The following is a 21,772-nucleotide window of genomic DNA, read 5'->3' on the forward strand; positions in this document are numbered from 1 at the left end:
AGTACAAGAGCAAGGAGGTTACATTGGGCTTGCATAGGACACTTGTTCAGCCTTAGCTGAATTATTGCATACAGTTCTGGGTGCCAGTCTTAGGAAAGTATGCGAAGGTATTGGAGAGTGAGAGCAGCAGAAGCTTGCAGGAATGGTTCCAAGGATGAGAAACTTCAATTTTGACATAAGATGGGGGAAGCTCAGACTGTTCCTGAACAAGAGAAGACATGAAGAGGTTTGATTGAGGTGTTCAACATTATGAGGGGTCTGGTCAGAATAAATAGGGAGAAAATGTTACCTCTCGTGAAGACGTTGGAAATGAGAGGGCACAGATTTATAATAATTGACAAATGTGGCAATAATTACATAAGGAAAATCGTTTTTGACATAGCAAATGATTAGTGACTGGAATACAATGCTTGAGGTGTGATGGATGCAGGTTTAACTGAGGCATTCAAGAGCAAATTAGATGGCTGTTTGAACAGGAATAAAGGAATCTCTGAGGAGAGGGCCAGAGAACACCGCTAGGTTATTGTTCATTTGGAGTCCTAGCTCAGATATAGTCGGCAACATGGTGTCCTGCATTGTAACAATATCCTGTGATTCTCTGAGTAACTGTATCTTAGGCACTGCTTGGATGCCTAAGGCCTCAGAACAATGGACAGAAAGATTATGCACACTTCAACAGAAGACTTGCCATTTGCCATATTAGATAAGAGTGATCAAATAATGTCCCTTTCCACATTTGGAGCGGGTGTAGTCATCTGTAATAAGAAAATAAGGGGCCTACCACTGTTTGAAGCCACAGCTTCAATATTCATTTGCGTTGAGGTAACCAAGTTTCATCACATTTGCTTCTGAGGAATCTCCTACAGCAGCTAAGGTAACTTACCAGAAGATCAGCATACTTGCTCCTTTCGACCTTTGATTCTAGGTCTTCCAATCAGTGTAACCCCGTTCCTCGAACCAGCTTTTGCCCACTTCTAGCCTGAGTGCAGACTCACTGCCTCCATTTCCTGATCACCAAATGCACACCTGTATGACCTACAGTCCCTAATATCTCTCCATACTGATCTCCCACGCTTGTGGCTGTGAACCTCTAATCTCCCTCTGCCTCCAATGAACCCATGCCCCAATTCAAAACACACAGCTTTGAAATCTTTGGCTCTGCAATTTCTGACCTCCAGCAATCCCTGTACGCATTACTATTTTTAGACTCAACTTTCTGAGGGATAATATGTCTTGTAAGGTCATTTGATTTAAGGTAGTTGTCCTTTGCTCTTGGAGCATCCATTCATAGGCCTTCCCATATACCTGTGCCAATTATTTTCCTCAATTCAAAGCTATTGGAATTCAATCTAGAACTGCTACTGGAGCCACACAGGGAAATAGCTATGCATTTTCATTTGGATTTATTTATGAAGTGGTTGGGCTTCTCTACTGATCCATGATGTCTGTATAATGGATGGTTTCTGTACGTGAACCACATAGTTTTGTGGTATTGATGAAGGAGAACACTGTAGTGCTGGAGACAGAGAGGATATCCCAGAGGGCTCAAAGGCGGAATTATCTGAAAAAAGCTAAGGCGCAAGCAAGATGTATTCACATTGCTCAGCATAGGTTACTGTATGCCAGTTGGAGGGAAAGATATGGAGAATAAAATTTGCAAAAGAACCTGCAGAAATGCAGAAAATGTAGAGTATTACAATGAAAGTCTTTAATTATTCAAATATAGACACGGATAGTAGTTGTGTAGAGAATAGCATGTTTACAATTCAATGAGGAAAGAGAGACCAGATACTTAGAAATGAGCTGAGCCAAGCAGACCATGTACTGGGTGTGATCAGGTGTCAAAGAGAGAACATTTCAGGGTCAAAGATCAGACTATCAAATGGTTTAGGTTCGCAGCAGGAACGGGCAAAGAACAAGAAGGAGCAAGAATTTGTAACCAGGGAAAGCCAATTTAACTTAAGTAAGAATGGATCTGAGCCAAGTGTATTGGAATTAAAGATTGGCAGGCAGAACAGTAGCTGAACAATGGGCTGCCTTCAATAATGAGATAGTTTGGGCCCAGTCCAGGTACACATCCAAGAAAGGGAATTGAAGGGAAAACAAATCCACAGTTCCCTGGGTAACAGAATATATAGGGTTTGAGATGAAGAAAAAAAGGTGAGTGCAAGATAGATTTTAGGTGGCTACTTTAGTTGAGAACCAGGCTGAGTTTAGAATGCTCAGAGGAGAAAATTGAAAAATATGAACAAAAAAAAGAAAGACAAGCAGAGTGTATAAAAAGAGACTGGCAGTTAACCTGAAAAGGAAACCAAAAGTATTTGATAGATTCTTTATTGAAATAGGGCCAGTTAGGGACGAAAAGTTGTCTTATGCATGGAGACAAGGGGCATGTCTGAGGTATTAAATGAATGCTTTGCTTCAGTTTTTATACAATCATGGAGAAATAGAAGGTCATTTTAGAAGGATTCAAAGTGGATGAGAATGTCTTAGATAGGCTGTCTGTATTTATGTAAATAAGATGCATTCAAGGATACTGAGTAAGGGGAGAGTAGAAATTATGGAGGTAGTAGCCATATATTTTAACCTGTCTTGCACTCTGGGGAAATGCCAATGGGCTAAGAATTGCAAAACCCATAAAATTGATGGAGCAAGCATGGCGTACATGGAATATTATGAAGTCACTAGCTCTCTTGAAAAGATCACTGGAGACCTCCTTGATGCAGTAGTACATGGCAGCTTGGCAGGTCTGGTGTGGGTTCCCTGTTGCGTGATGTCAAAGTTTAACACAGTTGTCAATTTGAGTGTGGCTGGCATGAACTAACTATGTAGCCCCCGCTAGAGACAATTTCCCATCTATAAAAACAGGGAGAAACATCAGAGCAGGAAGAGGCCATACAGCCTGTCTGACCTGTTCCACTATTCAACACGATCAGGGATGATTCTTTATCTCCTTACCAGGACCCTTCTGTCTTCCCTTAACCCTGGACACCTTGATGTCTACCCATCTCATTCTTGAACACATACAATGGCTTGGTCTCCATGGCTTTCTATGGTAGTGAATCTCAAAGGTTCACCACTCAAACTCTGCACTGCCTGAGATCGTATCTGGCACATAGCAAGACAGTTGTGGTTGTTGGAGGTCATTCATCTCAGCTGCAGGATATCTCTGCAGGAGTTCCTCAGGACGGTATCCTAGGCCCAACCATCTTCAGCTGCTTCATTAATGACCTTCCCTCCATCACAAGGTCGGAAGTGGGGACGTTCACTGACGATTGCACAATGTTCAGTGCCATTTGCAACTCTTTAGATACTGCAGCAGTCTGTGTTCAAATGCAGCAAGATCTGTACAATATGCAGGATAGAGCTGGCAATTGTATTCACACCAAACAATTACCTGACAATTACTACCTCCAACAAGAGAGAAAATAACCACCACCTCTTGACATTCAATGGCATTACCAACTGAACACGCCACCATCAACATCCTAGGGGTTACCATTGACCATAAATTGAATTGGCTAGCCATGTAAATGCAGTGGCTACAAGAGCAGTTACAAGGCTAACCACCTATAAGGCACAAGTCAGGTGTGCGATGGAATACTCCCCCTTTGACTGGATGAGTGCAGCTCCCACAACACTCAAGAAGTTAGGCACCATCCAGGACAAAGTAGCCTATTGGATTAGCGCCACCTCTGAAAACATCCACTCCCTGCACCACCGATGCACAGCGGCAGCAGTGTATACCATCCATATGAAACACTGCAGAAACTCACCGAGGCTCCTTAGACTTTGGTTTCTATTTACACCAATGTGCATTCAATCCAGTGGAGATTTCATTTAAGAGGGACAAATTGGTTTTAAGTGCGAAAGGTTGTTTGACCTCATGTAACCTTGGGCTCCCTGTTGAGTAGGCCATGGGTCATACTCCCACCTTATAGGTGAGAAGGTGGCACAATATTTCCCTTGCCCTTTGACAATGGATAGTGGACTGGTCACAAATTGCACCCCCCGCAGGCTCCCACATTCTTAAAAACAAAGCTGGGCCACACAGGAGCGAGGTCAGGCATCTGCCTTTACAACACAGATCCAGAATTGAAAGGACAATTCGATTTCAGCCGGGCAGAGATTATACTGACTGTTCAAGGACCTCTTGGCTTAACTGGCCCTGAGATTGGCATGGTACGGGAAAGATGTGCTTGTAACGTTGCTGACAGTTTCTTAAACCACTTTGCTAGGCAGGTCTTGCTTGCCAAATCCAAAGCAGGCTATTGGCAGAATTACAGTTGATGGGTTTTAATGGCACACTAAACTGCCAAGAACGATATGGAGCACAATGGAGCCAGACAATGGTAAATGTATGGCAGCCAATCAACATTGGAGATGTAAAGCTGCCAATAACAACCTGTTTTCTTTCCAGGACATAACTGGTTACTGAAGGGCCAGGTTTTGGCCTCTGTTGTATGGAACTGTTTGTTTCATAAGGCAAGACTGCTGGATGTTTTATAAGTGTATATGTGGACAGCCTGCTCACTAAAGATTCATGATTTGAATTAACCAAGATTCTTTTAAAGAGAAAGGCATCTTTTTACTTGTTATCTCTAGCACCTAAGGAAATGTTTGAAATGATGTTAGAGGGATTTAGAATTGTACAATCTCTGCAGTGTGGAAGCAGGTGATTCAGTCCATTGAGTCCACACTGACCCTTGGAGCAGCTTCTCAACCAGACTCACCCCTGCTACCCATCCCTGTAACTTTGCATTTTCCATAGCTAATCCACCTAACCTGCACATCTTTGGACTGTGGGAGGAAACCAGAGGACCCGAAGGAAACCCACACATTCATGGGGGGATCGTGGAAACTGTGCACAGACTGTTGCCTGAGGATGGTATCGAAACCTGAATCCCTGATGCTGTGAGGCAGCAGTGCTACCCACTTAGCCACTATTTCAACGTGGGATTAATTTACAGTCAAAATGGAATTGAGGCACAGATAACCACAAATCTAAATCCAAAACTCTACTTAAGTGATGTTCACCCTCTCGGACGTACATTAGTCACCCAGTCTGGAAAATATCTCGATTTTAACAGACAAAGAGAGATAGAGACATAGCCCAGAAAGAGACAGAGAAAGACAGAGTTGAAAGGGGTTGGGCCATGAAGCACAGTTCGGGATTTGATCATGTCCCATTGCATTGCTCAAACTTAGCTGAGATTAACTACTTTCTTCCACCACTTCCCTTTCCTCCATCTCTCTGACACCTCACTACACCTAGTGAAAATGGATCGTGAACAGTTCTGTACTTACTGACTCACATTGACCTCAAGCCCAGCAATGCCTGAAACTAAAAATTCTCATTCTCCTATTCAAAATTCAAAGGTCCTCCTAACAAGCTCTCACTTGGGTCAGTTTTACTCCATAAAGCCCACCTCCCCCTGTTCCACAAAGCGTTGCAAATTCGCAACAACCACTCAATTTAACAATCAGAGACATTGTAACCACAGATTCCATAACTCAGTCAGCCAGTCCTGCATCATTCATGATTTTAAGCGCCATCTCTCAGACAAAAACACCTCCAAAAGCACAAAATTCCATTTCAATAAATGCAGCCTAAGCAAAAATAAAGCAAATGCCATTCTCCTGGAAGTTGGTGTTTGGCTCTTGTAATTTTTAAAAAATACATGCATATCCATTTACACCACTAAAGCCAGCAATCTGTAGAGATTATAGCATTCAGGGAATAGGGGCTTTCCAAATGATTGCTTTATTTGACTGCTCCAAATATTTGTTGCATTCAACACTGCCTAGGACTAAAGATGGGGCTTATTGTGAGGTATTCAATTGCGCTGGCATAACAGTTCAAGAGTTGCTGAACAGTCAGTTTAGTCAGAAAAAGTGAGAGAGGAATGTTATTGATTTTTGTCTGTTACAAGTCAATTTCTTTGGAGCAATTTATTTTCCCGTCGTATCAGGGATGTTCAGGCTAAGTGGATTAGTCATGGGAAATTCAGGATTACAAGGATTGGGTTGGGGTGAGGGTGGGGGAGGGGTGGGTCTGAGTGGATGTTCCTAAGAGGAGCAGTGTGGACTCAATGGCCGAATGGCCAGTTTCCACACTGTAGGGCTTCTATGATTCTACGTCCAGCTAGGTACTGGGGCTAGGGATCAGGAAAAGCCCTGGTGACTGTGGGCTCTTAGAAGAAGCTGTGCACCATGAATAGCTCAGCACTGAAAATGATGGCAAGTCCACCAGCACCAAGTGCTTGGTGCAACTGAGCAGGAATGGTGTTTAGAGGAAAGTGGGGCATTACCAGTTTGGCGAATCTAGCTGTCAGTGGACAAGCTGAAATGATGTCTGTGAGCAGCTTCTGGAGCGCAGGTTCCAGAATCCACTGGGATCGTGAACTTACAGAGTGCGAGCAGTCTGTAACCAAGCAGTTTTGAGGGGTTTCAGAATTGGTGGTAGGTAGGAAAAGGGTGGTTTATATGCTGAAGATAGGGTGGGAGGAATGGGAGGAGTAAATGTTAGGTGGTGATAGAGCCCAAAGAGTGAGAAAAACAGTTGGACAAATGCAGGAATGGGTAAAGACCTGCCTAGGAGAATGAATAGCTGGTAATGAGGACTCTTTGTAGCTGACAATGGGTTGTGTGTGGTAGCAGCCTATACGGTGACAAGGCCTGGTGTGTGGAAATAGGGGAAAATATGGGGAGCGGTGCTCAAGGCCTAAAATTGTTGAACTCGTAATTAAGTCCAGAAGGCCGCAGAGTTCCCGAATGGAAAAAGAAGTGCTGGGAAAACAGAGTTCCGAAGAAAGATCTCCAGACCTGAAACGTTATCTCTGATTTCTCTCCTGAGATGCTGCCAGACCGACTGAGCTTCTCCAGCAATTTCTGTTTTTGTTTCTGTGCACAGTTCTTTCGCTTTTTATTTAACAAATGATTTGGACCTTCCTTCAAAAGGTTTGCTGAATCAAGAAATTTGAATATGGGATGTTGGTGGGATTTGAGTACCTTTCTCATTGCATAAGGTAAATTAAAATTATTCTTTGAAAAAGGGGCCTTGTACATTGGAATTGTTCCTAAATTGCCTGTTCAAAACAAAGATTTGATAACAGGAAATGATATTGAGGACAGTATCAATTTTTTAACCATCTGGGAAGGAGTACCCTAATTCTGAAGTTGTTTCTGTGAACTTAACCTCTTTGCCTACTTGAAATCCCATTGAATAAAGAACTAGTTGATGCAGATGTACTGATGGATCCATATCATTGAAGGATAGCACAAAGACATATAAGGGCCTGCCAAATGACCAAACAAGGTATTGCAATGGAAAGGACCAAGACTACAAAATGATCTTAAACGATTAATGATACTGGACACTAAATCAAAAGTTCTTACAATGTAGTGGCATTATAAATATCATGGTTCTACTGGTATACTTGAGCCATTCATGACTTGTGAGCACAACAGGGTCTAGAGTGCAACACTTGCCCCAAAACTGAACCTACATTTGATTTTTTATGTTTCCTAACAAGTGTGATTCTGTTCCAGTGCCCCTTTAAGTGGTTGCCAACCAGTTAATTAGATCATCTTATAATTAGTTCTTTATTTGTTATCCAGAATAGTAAATACAGTGGCTACAAGCACAGGTCAGGGGCTGGGAACCTACAGCAAGTAACTTACCGTCCTCAATCTTCAAGGTTCAAGGCAGGAATATAATTGACATTCACCATCGAGCTGGACAAATGCAGCTCCAACCACTCAATACTTTTGACACCATCCAGGATCAAAGCAACCCGTTTGATTGGCACCCCAGCCACCACCTTCAGCACTGATTCTGTCTGGCTGCAGTGGATACCACTCGCAAGATGCCCTGCAGTTACTCAGCGAGGCTCCATCAATAGTGCTTTGCGAACCCAGAACCTCTACCACCTGGAAGGATGCGGGCAGCAAACATGCAGGCAAAGCACCAACTCCAAGCTCCTCGCCAAGACACACACCGTCCTGACTTGGAACGCTACCACACTCATTCTTACTGCATTAACATCTTGGAACTTCCTTTTTAATAGCATTGTGTGTGTCCCTTTAGATGGAAAGCAGCAGTTTGAAGAATGAAGCTCATCATCACTTTCTGAAGAGGAATTATGTATAGGCGTGAAATGCTGGCCTAGCCAATGGTACCTATTATCCCATGAAAGAAGAAGCAAAAATTTGAGATTAGTCACAAAACAAGCAATGGCATTAAGAGTATCACACATGAGAGGTTACTAACTCTGACCAATGCCTTATTAGAATTAGAATTACATGTCACACACACTCAAGTACAGGGATACAAGAGTACAGTGAAAAGTGTACAAAGTTGCCATTTATGGTGCCATCTTGGGTACAAAGGTGCCTAGGGACAAAATCTTAGGTATGAATTAGAAAAATAAGGAAATAAAGTTCAAAGTTCAGCATTGCGCTCCTTCTACAGCAGAGAAAGACAGAAAAAAAGAATCAGAGCAGAATGGGCAGACGAGTCTGCACTGGACTTCACCTTGAGGCTGGGGTCAGTGCTACCTTGAAGTTGGGTGTCCTCGCAGGGCTTCATCTCAAGGCTGGGAGTTCACTCTAGGCTCATCCCATAAAATTGGATTCACCTCTCCCGGAAAGTTAGGGCTGTTACTTAATGCAAGGATGGCTTTCAGGATGAGAAATGAGTTCCATCAATGCCATTCGAAATCAGAGACCCAGAATGGAACCTTTTACCTGCAGTATTCTTTTTCCTTCAAGTTCTAAATGGGTCCTAGATGTTCTCAACGTTTAATTTTTACTTTGTTGTTTACCTTTCCCTCTGTCTCTGTCTCTGTGTCTCTCTCTCTCTCTCTCTCTCTCCCCCCCAGATAACTTATTCCCAATCTCACTTGCTTCTTATGCCCCCATTCCCAGGTCCCTCCTTTTTGCTTGAGTCACATTATCGACTCTTTCCATCTCTATTTGATTCCCCATTCCTCACTCTGTCTCTCCTTGAGTTCCATTCTCCAGTTTCTCTCTCTCTTTCTCTCTCTTCCCACACTCTAGACTCTACCTGATAATTGGCCAGTCTGGTAGATGTGGGGACCCACAGGCAGTGTTGCTGTGAACCACATGAGCTCAGTACAAGCTGTTACCCTTCCCCACCAAGACAGTGACTCCTGTAAATTTTGTGGTTGAGGAACTGCCCTCTCATAACCCAGCTCCTGACACAGCTGGACAGCACTTTCTGGGATAGCAGCAGGCTGGGGAGCTGCTGTCACTGACCTGCTGCAGGGCTGGTACACATGAGCAACAACATTTTGCAAACAACATTTTGCAAACAGCATTTCTCCTGAGATGCCAATTGATTGATGATTGCTTGATTTCAGACTGTCTCTGAAACCCTGCGGATTCGGTTCTCCAGAAGCTGAAGCAACATATTGTTCCAAATAATTCCTTAGAACCAGAGAGGCATTTCCAGAGAAATAAATTTTGACTGCACAATCCAAAGTTGAACTCAAAGCATTGTAGAGATCGCCAAAAATATTAAGTTCAAGCCAACACCTTTCAGAGAGGAAAAGAAAATTTACATGATAAAGTAAGAAATACTTGGAAATGAATGCAGTGTGCATAGCTTCAATTTGTAGTACTTGGAGTGAGTCAGGCCTGCTTGGTGTCATTTGCAAATTTTACTGCCTTACATTTTCCATTTTAAGGTGCTCAGCCCGTAAAATAAAAAGTAATCCTGACCCAATTAAAATGAACATATTAAAAAATGTAAAATACAAATCTGCTGGCTAACCTTAATTAGCTTCTTGCAAATTTTTGGAAGACAGATGCAGAATTGTCAGAGGGGAAAACATTTTTACTTGTAATCTGTTAAACATTTACAGCGTTGGAATACAGATGTCACTCGTCATCTTGGAAACACGTACCACAATGACACTCTAACCAAGGCCATACTTAGTAAATCAAAATGAGCCACTAGGAATTATTAACCAATCCGTGGAATCAGTGATCCTGTGGAAATGTTGTTATTTCACTCACCTCCACCACCCCCTCTGGCAGCTCATTCCATATACGCACCACCCTCTGCGTGAAGATGTTGCATCTTGGGTCCCTTTTAAATCTTTCCCCACCTCCCACCTTAAACCTATGCCCTCTAGTTTTGGACTCCCTACTCTGGGGAATAGATAGGGTGATTAGCCAAGGGATTAGCCTGCTTTTTCACACAGAGGGTGGTGCGTCTATGGAACAAGCAGCCAGAGGATGTGGTGAAGGCCAGTACCATTACAACATTTAAAAGGCATCTGCTTGGGTATAAGGGTTTGAAGAGAGATGTGGGCCAAATGTTGGCAAATGCGTCTAGGTCAGATTCTGATGTCTGGTCTGCATGAATGAGTTGGGCCGAAGGTTCTGCTTCAGTGCTGTACATCTTTATGACTGTACAACATTTTATTGAAAAGGAGACAATCAGAGTTGAACAGATTGCTGAATGCAAATTGCGCATGCAGCTCCCCCCGTGGGCTCCATCGCAGTCTGTTCAGATATTAGATGTTTGCATTGAACTAAAAGCTGTGAATGTGCAAACCCCAAGCTTTTCTTTTTATCCATGAAATATAAACCATACCAGCAGAGATGCCTGCCTAATGTTTTACAATGTTAAAAACCTCATCATTAGCATGTGCTCTCAAACCTCTTCGGTGGAAAACCCTCCTTATAAATTACATAGCCACCTCACAACAACTGTGATGTGTGTATCCCCTGCATTACAGTTCTGTTATTTGCCGTGTGTTTTTACATTGATTTTAGGAAGTGTGTTGATGTTTATACATAGATTTTATGAGGGATGTTGAGATCTTGAAGCTTCACTTCGTCAGGGTTTATTGCAGCTGTACGTATCTTTTGATTATCTGGAATATTGGATTAACTGGCACACTCCTGGTACCATAGGTACAAGTTAATAAAAGGCTTATTATACTACCTTCCTCAGTTCTCTGGCTGGATGCAGGTCTGATCCACTGTGCCAGGATCATCACCACTGACAGAGCAACAAGTATGTCTTGAATCTAGCCTTAGTGGAAATGCAGTTGGTGCCCAATAGTTACAATAAAATAATTATACACAGATTGCTCAAATGTTGGTCTGCAGCCGAAATCACTTTACACACACTGGCATCAGTTATGGCTGGCTGAATTTACTTTTCTGGAGGCAATGGTATAGATTTCAAATTCTCCCCTTAGCAACATTCCACTTACAATGATGGGTTTCAATGGGATTTTCACCTTTACACATTTTTTTAAGATTCCCTACAGTGTGGAAATTGACAAGAGAAAAGCCAGAGAAGGGAAACAAAGAGAGAATAGGAGTTATTGCCCGAGGTAAGTTATCTCTCTATTACTGTCTGTGCTCACATCCAGTAATTACAATATGCTTATTAACTTACTATACTTACAAGTGATCTCTTTGCAAAAGCACTCTAGACTTCAATGATTGAGTCCAGTAGCTTGTGTTCTTTTCAAATGTAACATTTTGTCTTTCTGTAATCTCTTTTGCTTTTCAATATGTTCCTTCAAAAAAGTCAAAAGTGTACATATATTGCCAGTGTATGACATTCTAAATTAATATTTCAGAACATGCCAGCTTGGAAGTTTCACGATGGCCATGGTTTCTTTAAAATGAGTGGAAAAATCGTAAACCTATTTTATCATAAACTTCTAACAACTTATTACTTTACTGTACATATTACTTTTTCATTGTTCCAAATAACACACTTACAGATATCATGTCAACAAGGTTATTATGGCTTAACTCAAAAAAAGACAAGAAACCGTAACAATAGGTTAAAACATCATAGTATTAGCTAGACTCAGCACCAGCAGTTTTCCTTCCTGAATGATGACGTCATTTGGGTCAGATCCGTCAGAGGTGGAGAAACTGGGGGACTAGAATTGCGTCGCTACAGGGTATGAGGAAGTGTAGTTGGGGGAGCTGTGAAAATTGGTGGGTTTATAATGATTATTTGGAGGTATATGATTAGAAATGGAGACAGAATTCAAGGAGAGGAACAGGGGAGTCAGAGATGGTCCAAAGGATATAAACAGATTAACTGTCATACAATGAACACAAAGTTGCCAGTGACCTTATTCTGCTATTAACATCTAACTTATATCCATGCTTTATCTTCCCTCTACAACCAATATTACTCCTTTTGCCTGTTGTTCTGTGACACCATTGATTTCCAATTTCTCTTACCTTTTTACTTTTCTCCATTTTGCATAATGTTCCATTTACCTCACTTTCAACTGAACAAAACACGTCACACTTGCAGTACTTCAGTTCCGGAGAAGAGTTAAATCAGACTCGAAGCCTTAACTCTTTCTCTACAGGTGCTGCCAAACCTGCTGAGTTTCTACAGTGCTTCATGTTTTAATTTCAGGTCCCCAGCATCCGCAGCATTCCTAGGAGACCCAGCAGAAATCCTATTTGAAAGGCAATTAGTCCACACTCTAAAGACTGTTCAAATTCTTGAGATACAGGACAAATGTCTTTAGCAAAACAGCAAGAATGAAAATGGTATATGACTGACATACATCTTTGGAACCTCCCAATCTTTGTGTTCAGGCTCCTACATCTCATAAAGTGAACATAGTTACCCACAGAGCTTGTGTGTAGTCAGCCCTGGTAGTCGAATATGTAGCAACATTGAAGAGAAACAGAAGCCAACCCTTCCCCCACTGCATCCCTCAACCAGCCCAGTTCATCCCCTCCCCCCACTGCACCCTTCCCCCACTGCATCCCTCAACCAGCCCAGTTCATCCCCTCCCCCCACTGCACCCTTCCCCCACTGCATCCCTCAACCAGCCCAGTTCATCCCCTCCCCCCACTGCACCCTTCCCCCACTGCATCCCTCAACCAGCCCAGTTCATCCCCTCCCCCCACTGCACCCTTCCCCCACTGCATCCCTCAACCAGCCCAGTTCATCCCCTCCCCCCACTGCACCCTTCCCCCACTGCATCCCTCAACCAGCCCAGTTCATCCCCTCCCCCCACTGCACCCTTCCCCCACTGCATCCCTCAACCAGCCCAGTTCATCCCCTCCCCCCACTGCACCCTTCCCCCACTGCATCCCTCAACCAGCCCAGTTCATCCCCTCCCCCCACTGCACCCTTCCCCCACTGCATCCCTCAACCAGCCCAGTTCATCCCCTCCCCCCACTGCACCACACAACCAGCCCAGCTCTTCCCCCCCACCCACTGCATCCCAAAACCAGTCCAACCTGTCTCTGCCTCCCTAACCAGTTCTTCCTCTCACCCATCCCTTCCTCCCACCCCAAGCCGCACCCCCAGCTACCTACTAACCTCATCCCACCTCCTTGACCTGTCCGTCTTCCCTGGACTGACCTATCCCCTCCCTACCTCCCCACCTACACCCTCTCCACCTATCTTCTTTACTCTCCATCTTCGGTCCGCCTCCCCCTCTCTCCCTATTTATTCCAGTTCCCTCCCCCCATCCCCCTCTCTGATGAAGGGTCTAGGCCCGAAACGTCAGCTTTTGTGCTCCTGAGATGCTGCTTGGCCTGCTGTGTTCATCCAGCCTCACATTTTATTATCTTGGAATCTCCAGCATCTGCAGTTCCCATTATCTCAGCCAACATATGGAGCTGAACTATACTCCAATTGTGCACAGACGTGCCCCAAATAAGCTCAGATAAGGAAGGGTGGAAGACCATCATAATAATTGATACACTAACAAACAGGCAAGATTTCAGTAGGTCTACAATGGGTGACATGATGGCTGAGTGGTTAGCACTGCTGCTTCACAGCACCAAGGAGCTGTGTTCAGTTCCACCCTTGGGCAACTGCCAGTGTGGAGTTTACACATTCTCCTTGTGTCTGTGTGGGTTTCCTCTCAGTCTAAAGATATATGGGTTAGCTATGAGGAATACAGGGTAGGGATTTAGGTCGGGGTGGGATACTCTTCAGAGGATCAGTGCAGGCTGAATAGTCTGCTTCCACACTGTAGGGATTCTATGATACAAGTCAAGAACAGCCATGTGAAATCTGAATCTGTAGAAGGTTGCACCCGCCTACACTCCGAAAGGACTGTCAAATTATATGTATACGTTACACAGACTCTTATTTTTTATTTCTGCCTAAATAGGTCTGCAATTACCCTAATGTGAGTATATTTTCACCTATAGAGTTTGTAATTTTATGTTGGAACGGAGGGCATTGGGTGTTATTGCTGTAAGAGCTGTGTTGCTTTATGAGTTGGATAGGCTAGTGAGCCACAGACCAGGCAGAAACAACCTGACAGACAGCCCCGCACAGTCCAACAGAAGCAAGCTAAATTTCAGATATACGCTGTTACGTGTAACTGCAAATTGCAGTCTAAGATGCTAAATAATCTTGTATAAGATTATCAAGTAATCCGAATCCAATGTGTAATTTACCAACAATGCAAAAACAAAACAAAGCTGATATGTTATAGTAGTGTCCAGGGTCACTTCACTTATGTTACACCCTTTTTTTCCAAATGAAATGGAAAATACTTCTGTGTCCCTCTTTTCAAATTTTGGGATTACTTTGGAAAATTGAAACAGCTCAGCACTTAGGGCAGATTTGAGGACAAACCTTCACTGGGTTTAAGGATCTTATTCTTTCAGCTGAAACTTTTGAAAATTAAAATGCCCCTTGTCACTTTTACTTTTCCTCTAAAACAATAGTTCTAGCCTTGCCGGTTCCCCTTTCCAGTGCTACATTGCTTCCAGTTCTACACACCAGCTCAATGGTCAGACTTTTAGCCACCAATGTTAGAACTTATTGTTCCTTAATGTTTGATCCAAGTTCTTTCTTCAGCTGCCTAGTCTCACTTTGTCAGTAAACAATGCATTTAAACTGTTCCAAGTCATTCCACTCTATTCAAGAGTTGTATATACCTCAAAATTTGACATTTTGATTAGTATACTTTTTCCCTAGTGCAAATGAAACTCACACTAGTATTTTTAACATTTACGGTCCCCACTTCATATTAGTAAGGTTTGTCTATGAATTGAACGGTTGGTGTGAAAACTCTAATATTTATTATGAACAAGTTAGAAGGACTGAACTGTTTCCTTTCCCTGTCCCACTCCTTCACAGGTTACACACAACTCAGTAGCAGAACTGGATCAGTCAGGTTCCTCAGGTAACAAAATCCACAGTCTTAAATGTGTTTTGGTTAAGTAGCACTTAAATTCGGGAAAAAAGTAATTATTCATAGATTGTCAAAATGTTATTCTGTGCTTTGCACTGTAAGTTGATGACACTGGGCAGCTTCCTGGATCAGTTATGACTGGCTGAATTCACATTTCTAGAGACAATGGTAGAGATTATGAATTTGCCATTTGAAAAAGAAATCTCCACTTGTTATGATGAAGCCTTCCAGAGGGGTTTTCAACTCACACAGTTGAATGAGAGGGATTTCAGAGAAGTGGGATAGGAATGGAACAGTTTTTAGTCCAGGCAACTTATCTCCCTGACTATATTTGAATTCATTTAGTTTATTGCACCCACAAACTAGGTAATGTAACCTATCTCTGAAAGTATTGTTATTGTTGACTCAGTGACTGCAGACAAGCAGCTTGTGTTCATTGCAAATGCAGCATTGTTTCAGGTTGTAGTTAGTCTCAATGATTTCGTTCCAAAAAGTCCATGACGTAGATATGCCTAATCAATTATATTCAAAAGTAATATTTCAAATAATGTATCTTCATAACAATTGTCACAAGCCATTTTTTCACATTGTGACCTGACTGTGCCAACCTGTTCCAGGCTACATTGTCTGACATTTCTCCAGCAACCATTGTTATAAGCTTGTTTTCTTCCTTCCAGCAAGACACTTGCATATAAAGTGATCAGGCTTCTTATACTTATGGAAACTGCTTTCTCCACACTGGACATGCATCCTTACTGTCCAGTTGATGATTAGACCTTCAGCATATGTCAAAACCTTTCTTGTGAATAGTTCATTTTCTCTCAGTGGATGTGCTCTCACAGCAGGATCTTCTTCCTAGCCAATTGGACCCCTGCTGAGATTGTCCTTCAGTTGCTCAAAGATTCAGCTAGATATTTTCAAGTCTCTCCATGGTCTGACCCCTCTCTACCTGCCTCACCTCCTCCAAAACCTCTATGCTCCTCCAATTCCCTCCTCGTGTGAGTGCTTAATTTGAATTGACTCCAGCATTAGGGTGCCTTCAGCTGTTGAAATGCTTCTCTCTCAGTTCATTAAAACAAAACTCCTCGAACACTACCTCCTTCATTCTAATATCTCCTTTAGTGCTGCAGAGCAAATCTTATTTGATAATACTGTTGAAAAGTGAATCAAGCTATTAAAGGCATCACATAAATGTAAGCTATAACACAGTGTGGAGCTGGAGGTACACAACAGGCCAGGCAGCATCAGAGAAGCAGGAAAGTTGACATTTTGGATTGGGACCCTCTCTTTCTGAAGTAGGGTCCCAACCTGAAATGTCAACTTTCCTGCTCCTGTGATGCTGCCTGACCTGCTGTGTTCCTCCAGCTCCACACTGTGTTATCTCTGACTCTAGCATCTGCAGTTCTTGCTCTCTCTAAATAAACGTAAGGTGTTCTTTTTGAACGTGAAGAATAATTTGGTCCCTGGGACCTTTTGCTTGGTTGACATCTGCTTGGCTAAGGCAAATGTTCAAGTACTTTACTCATGAGAACAGCAGTGAGTTGAGTGGAATATCTGGTCTGAATATAACATGTCTAAACTCTTCCTGCAGCTCTCTCTGCTATACTAGCAATATGAAAACAATGGTGTTCACTAATGACTGCGCGCAGCTGAGCAAGTGTTAGCATTGTTAAGTATAATACACAACAGAAACTCTCCAAAGCCTATCCACCATCTACAATGTAAGAGTGTGATGGAATACTCCTCATCTGTCTGAATGACCACAGCTCCAGCAACACTCAAGAAGCTTGACATCACCCAGGACAAAGCAGCATGGTTGATTGGTTGTGTCAAAATCCTGGTATTCCCACCCTAATGGTACTGTGGGTCTAACTATAACACACAGACTGGTTCAAGAGGGCAGCTCATCACCACCTTCTCAAGGGCAACTAGGGATGGGCAATCAAAAGTTAACCCAGACAGCAATATCATAAATTATTTTATAATCACATCCAGCAACCTAAGTATTTCTTCCACTTAAAAGGCACAAAAGCAGCGGTGTGTACCATCTACAAGATGCATTGCAGCAACTCACCAAAGTTTCTTTGACAGTTTTCCAAACCCGTTGCTTCTGCCACTTTGAAGGGTCAGGGAATCAGAGGAATTAGAATATGATCACCTGAATGTTCCCCTCAAAGCCACTCACTTCCCTGACTTGGAATAATATCAAGGTTTGTTCACTGCCACTGGGTTAAAATCTTGAAGTCCCTCTCTAAAGCACTGTGGATGGCTCTACATCACTTGGGCTACAGAGGTTCAAGGTCGCAACAGCCAGGTTCACAGTCTTAGATTCAGGAAATTAGGTGCTACCATCATCATGGTAGCTTACTGTCGTGGAAGACTTGGTCTTACCTGAAAAACATGCAGGAAGTAACAGAAATAGTCATACTCTAAGTTGCAGTAAAAGTCCAGATATCACCAATGCACTAGACTGAGAATGTGGGATGTTTAAAGCTAGTTAATGACTTTGGCAATCATTGAACATGCATAAAATAGAAAAGGAAACAGAAGACGATGTTATTTGAGCAGGAAGATTAAAAGAATAGACTCAGAGAGCAAGCAAAGCAGTACAATACAAGATGTTCTTTTTAAATGTGAAGAGTAATTTGGGCCCAATAGGATAAAATTGGCTTAATGGCAGAAGACAGCAAGTGATGGTGTAAGGTTGTTTTTCGGACTGAGGCATGTGACCAGCGATGTTCTCAGGGATCGGTGCTGGGTCCAGTTTTGTTTCTCATTTATATAAATGATTTTGATTAGAATATAGACAGCATGGTTAGTAAATTTGCAAATGACACCTAAATTGGTGGTACAGTGGACAGCGATGAAGATTAACTAAGATTACAAAGCAATCTTGGTCAACTGGGTCAATAGGCTGAAGAGTGGCAGATGGAATTGAATTTGGATATTGCGAGGTATTGCATTTTAGTAAAACAAACAGGGCAGGATGTAAACAATTAAAAGTAGGTCCTTGGGTAGTGTTGTAGAACAGAACAATCTAGGGGTTCAGTACATAATTCTTTGAAGTTTGCATCACGTTTGGATAGAGTGGTTAAGGAAGCATTTAGCAAACTTGCCCTTATTGCTTAGACCTGAGAATGGGACTTGGGATTTTATGTTGGTGTCGAACAAGACATTGGCAAGTATCTTCTGGAGTTCTGATATCCCTGTTATAGGAAGGATATTATTAAGCTGGAGAGGGTTCAGAAGAGATTTACCAGGATGTTGCCAGTAATGAGGGTTTGAAACATAAAGAGAGGCTTGAAATGGTGGGACTTTTCTCACTGGAGTGTAGGAGGTTGAGGTGTGACCTTATAGAGTTTTGTAAAATCGTGAGGAATATAGATAAGGGGAATGGCAAGTGTCCTATCCCTCGGGTGGAGGATTTCAAGATTAGGGGCCATAGTTTTAAAGTGTGAGGAGAAAGATTTGAAAACGGCACAAGGGGCAACTTTTTTTACAGAGAGAGTGGTTCATGTGTGGAATGAACTGCCAGAGGAAGTGGTGGATGTGAGTACAGTTCCAACGTTTAAGACACATTTGGATAAGTGCGTAAATAAGAAATGTTTAAACGGATATGGGCCAAGCGCAGGCAGATGGGACTAGTTTAGTTTGGGATTATGATTAGCATGGACTGGTTAGATTGAAGGGTCTGTTTTGACTCTATAAAACTCTAATGCAACAGTCTCATCACTTGCCATTGGTTGTGCTAGGAAGAACAAGGTCTAGCGGATGGGAAGGAATTAGCTCAAGATATGGTTAAACTCGCTGAGTTATTTACTGTAGGGATTAGTAAGAGGATATGTGATATTAAGTGTGAAGGGAGCATGAAGAGAGCTGAGAGGAGTCATTGATTAAAGGCAGCGGAACAGGCTGAAGTCAAGATCAAGGACAACTTAACAGCCCACATTTTGCAAGAACCACCCACACAATTCAAATCAGTAAGCAAAGAGCCAAATAGATTAACAAGAACACAGGCAATTAAAATGAGCAACAGCAATGGGTGGGTCATACCGATGTGGTCATTCAAAAATCAGGCTAGTGTTTAGACTAGTGGTGATTATAAACAAACAATAAATAAGATGATCAACAATGAGACCAACTAACTAATTAAGGGAAACTTCAGTCCTGATCCAGTGAAATGTTGCACATTTCCATTTCAAATTCACTGACAAGATCATGGAACTGCTTATCATTCATATACATGAAGGGTGAAACAGTATACAAAGTCCCTACTTGGGGGTGTCTATAGTTTCTGCAGTACCATGGGGCACGGACTGCGTGGAGTAAATAGGAGAAGGCAGCTTCTCAAATAATGTTCTCATTAGCTATAAGACGAAGACATGAGGGGCATTTTTGTTTTACAAAGTAGTTTGTGTGTGGAATGAACTTCCAGAGGAAGCAGTGGATGTGGGTGCAATTACAGTGTTTAAAGGACATTTGGGTGGGTAATAAATAGAAAAGGGAAATGGGCCAGGAGAAGGTAGGTGGGACTAGTTTAGTTTGGGGTTATGGTCGGCACAAACTGGTTGGACCGAAGGGTCTGTTTCCGTGCTATTTGACATCATAAAAGAGTGAGCAGCCGTGTGAGACTGAACAAGTCCTAGGCAGGCTTCAAGAACATAACAAAGTCAAAAAGCAGAAGCCTCTCTTCATGTGGTAAAGTGGAACACACCTGAGCCACAGCTAGATATTGATCAAGAAATCAGAGAAGGAAGAGAATGGGACATTCAAAAGGGATTAATTGTGAGTAATTTTAGGTTATAGCTGACTTAACTAATATGACCTCACTACTGTATAAACTGCTATAAGATTAAATAGATTGGGGGTGATCTGGTTAGTGTCAGTAAGCAATGGAGAAAGCACCGATTGATAATGCTGCTTTGAGCCATGCTGTGAAACAATTAGTTTTAGTGGCCAATGTCTCACCACAGGAACTTAGTGTGGTGTTGTTTCACATAATGGAAGATGGTGTGGAGTATGCTTAAAACAAAATTACTCCATTTGAGAAACAACCGTTACTTCTGGTGTTAGAAAGCTCCACAGATACTTGTATAGAAGGAAAGTGACATTGTTAATGGATTATCAAGACCTCGCAACCATATTAGATTCAAAGATGGGAGTGTTATCCCTATCAACAACATGGTTTCAGAAATGGCACTGGTTTTGATGGCCGATCATTACACACAAGTACCACAAATCAACAGCATCATGCTCATTTGGATGTCCTTTCAAGATTTCCCATGAAGACTGATTCATGTCCTCAAAAATTACTTCATGTCACCAAATGACATGCCTGTGTCTTAAAAAAAACAATAATTGAACTCACAAGGATGTACTGCTTGGTAAAGCACTCAACCATGTCATTAACAGCTGGTCTAAAAAGAGAGTGGGGATGAGAAATTACTGATTTATTTCACACAGAGAAATGAACTGAAGATTCTCTCCTGTAGAGCTTGAGTTGTTCAGATCCTAGAGAGAAGTTGTTTGAGAAATTCAAGTTAACAGCGCACAGCAATAGTCTGTACAAAAGCAGCAGCAAGAGGCTATTCTTGGTATCCTAAGGCAGAGATATTTATGAGATAGCAACAGATTGTGAAAGTTCCTTCAGATCCACGGTCAAACACAAGGAAACTCGGGGAAATGAGCAGCTGTCATTCCTGTTGGGTGGAAGGAGGTTAAAAAAAAGTCCTTAAGGGTCAACATGTGCTAAAGTTATTGAGTCTTTGAGATTGTTTTGCAATTTATGGGCTGCCAGAGATTTTGATGCCCAATAATGATCAGCAGTTTGCCTCTGGAGAATCTGAAATATTTCTGTTTAATTCCTGTCATCACTCATTCTCTACTTCCAGCACATCACTCAGTATTGAACTGTGCTGCAGAAAGAACTGTACATGTTTTGGGGTGGTCTTGCAGAAATACATGCTCAGTAACAAGCTGGGCTGTTATTTGCATATTTTCTGTCTAACACAAGTTAGACAATTTTGAAACATGTTATGTGAGTATCTGAATGCACTCTGGAGGGCAAGATTTAAACCTGTTGGCAACATTTTGTTTTAAAAAGGCCCAGGTAAATTGATTCTCGATAATCGGGGCAAGGGGGGGCTAGTAGGGGCGAAATGTTATAGCGAATAGTTAAAAACCAGATCAGCTACAGCCTTAGTGACTAGTTGGGCAGGTTCAAGGGGCTGCGTGGCCTGCTCTAGCTTTTAATTTGTACAATTTGTAACATAGGAAAGTAACAGTAAGCAAGACAAGTAAAGATGGGTCATGATTCTTGAGACAAGAAACTTGGAGAGAGTTCAGTGGTCAGAAGGTCATGGTGAAAAACCAGAGGTGATAAGGAATAGTACGTGTTTTGTGAAGACTGAAGACAGTCTCCGTCACTGTCACGTGGGTCATTTGCTTGAGAAGAGGAAACTGTTTCAAAGGGACAGCACAAGAATTCTTCTTTAATCCAAATTCCTCTTACAGTTCCAGGTGGAAGTCAGAAGAAGCCCAATGTTTACTGGTATCACAGAATGCACCATCAAGGCAAATCC

The sequence above is a fragment of the Stegostoma tigrinum genome, chromosome 7, assembly GCF_030684315.1.
Source record: "Stegostoma tigrinum isolate sSteTig4 chromosome 7, sSteTig4.hap1, whole genome shotgun sequence".
NCBI classification, from domain to species: Eukaryota; Metazoa; Chordata; class Chondrichthyes; order Orectolobiformes; family Stegostomatidae; genus Stegostoma; species Stegostoma tigrinum.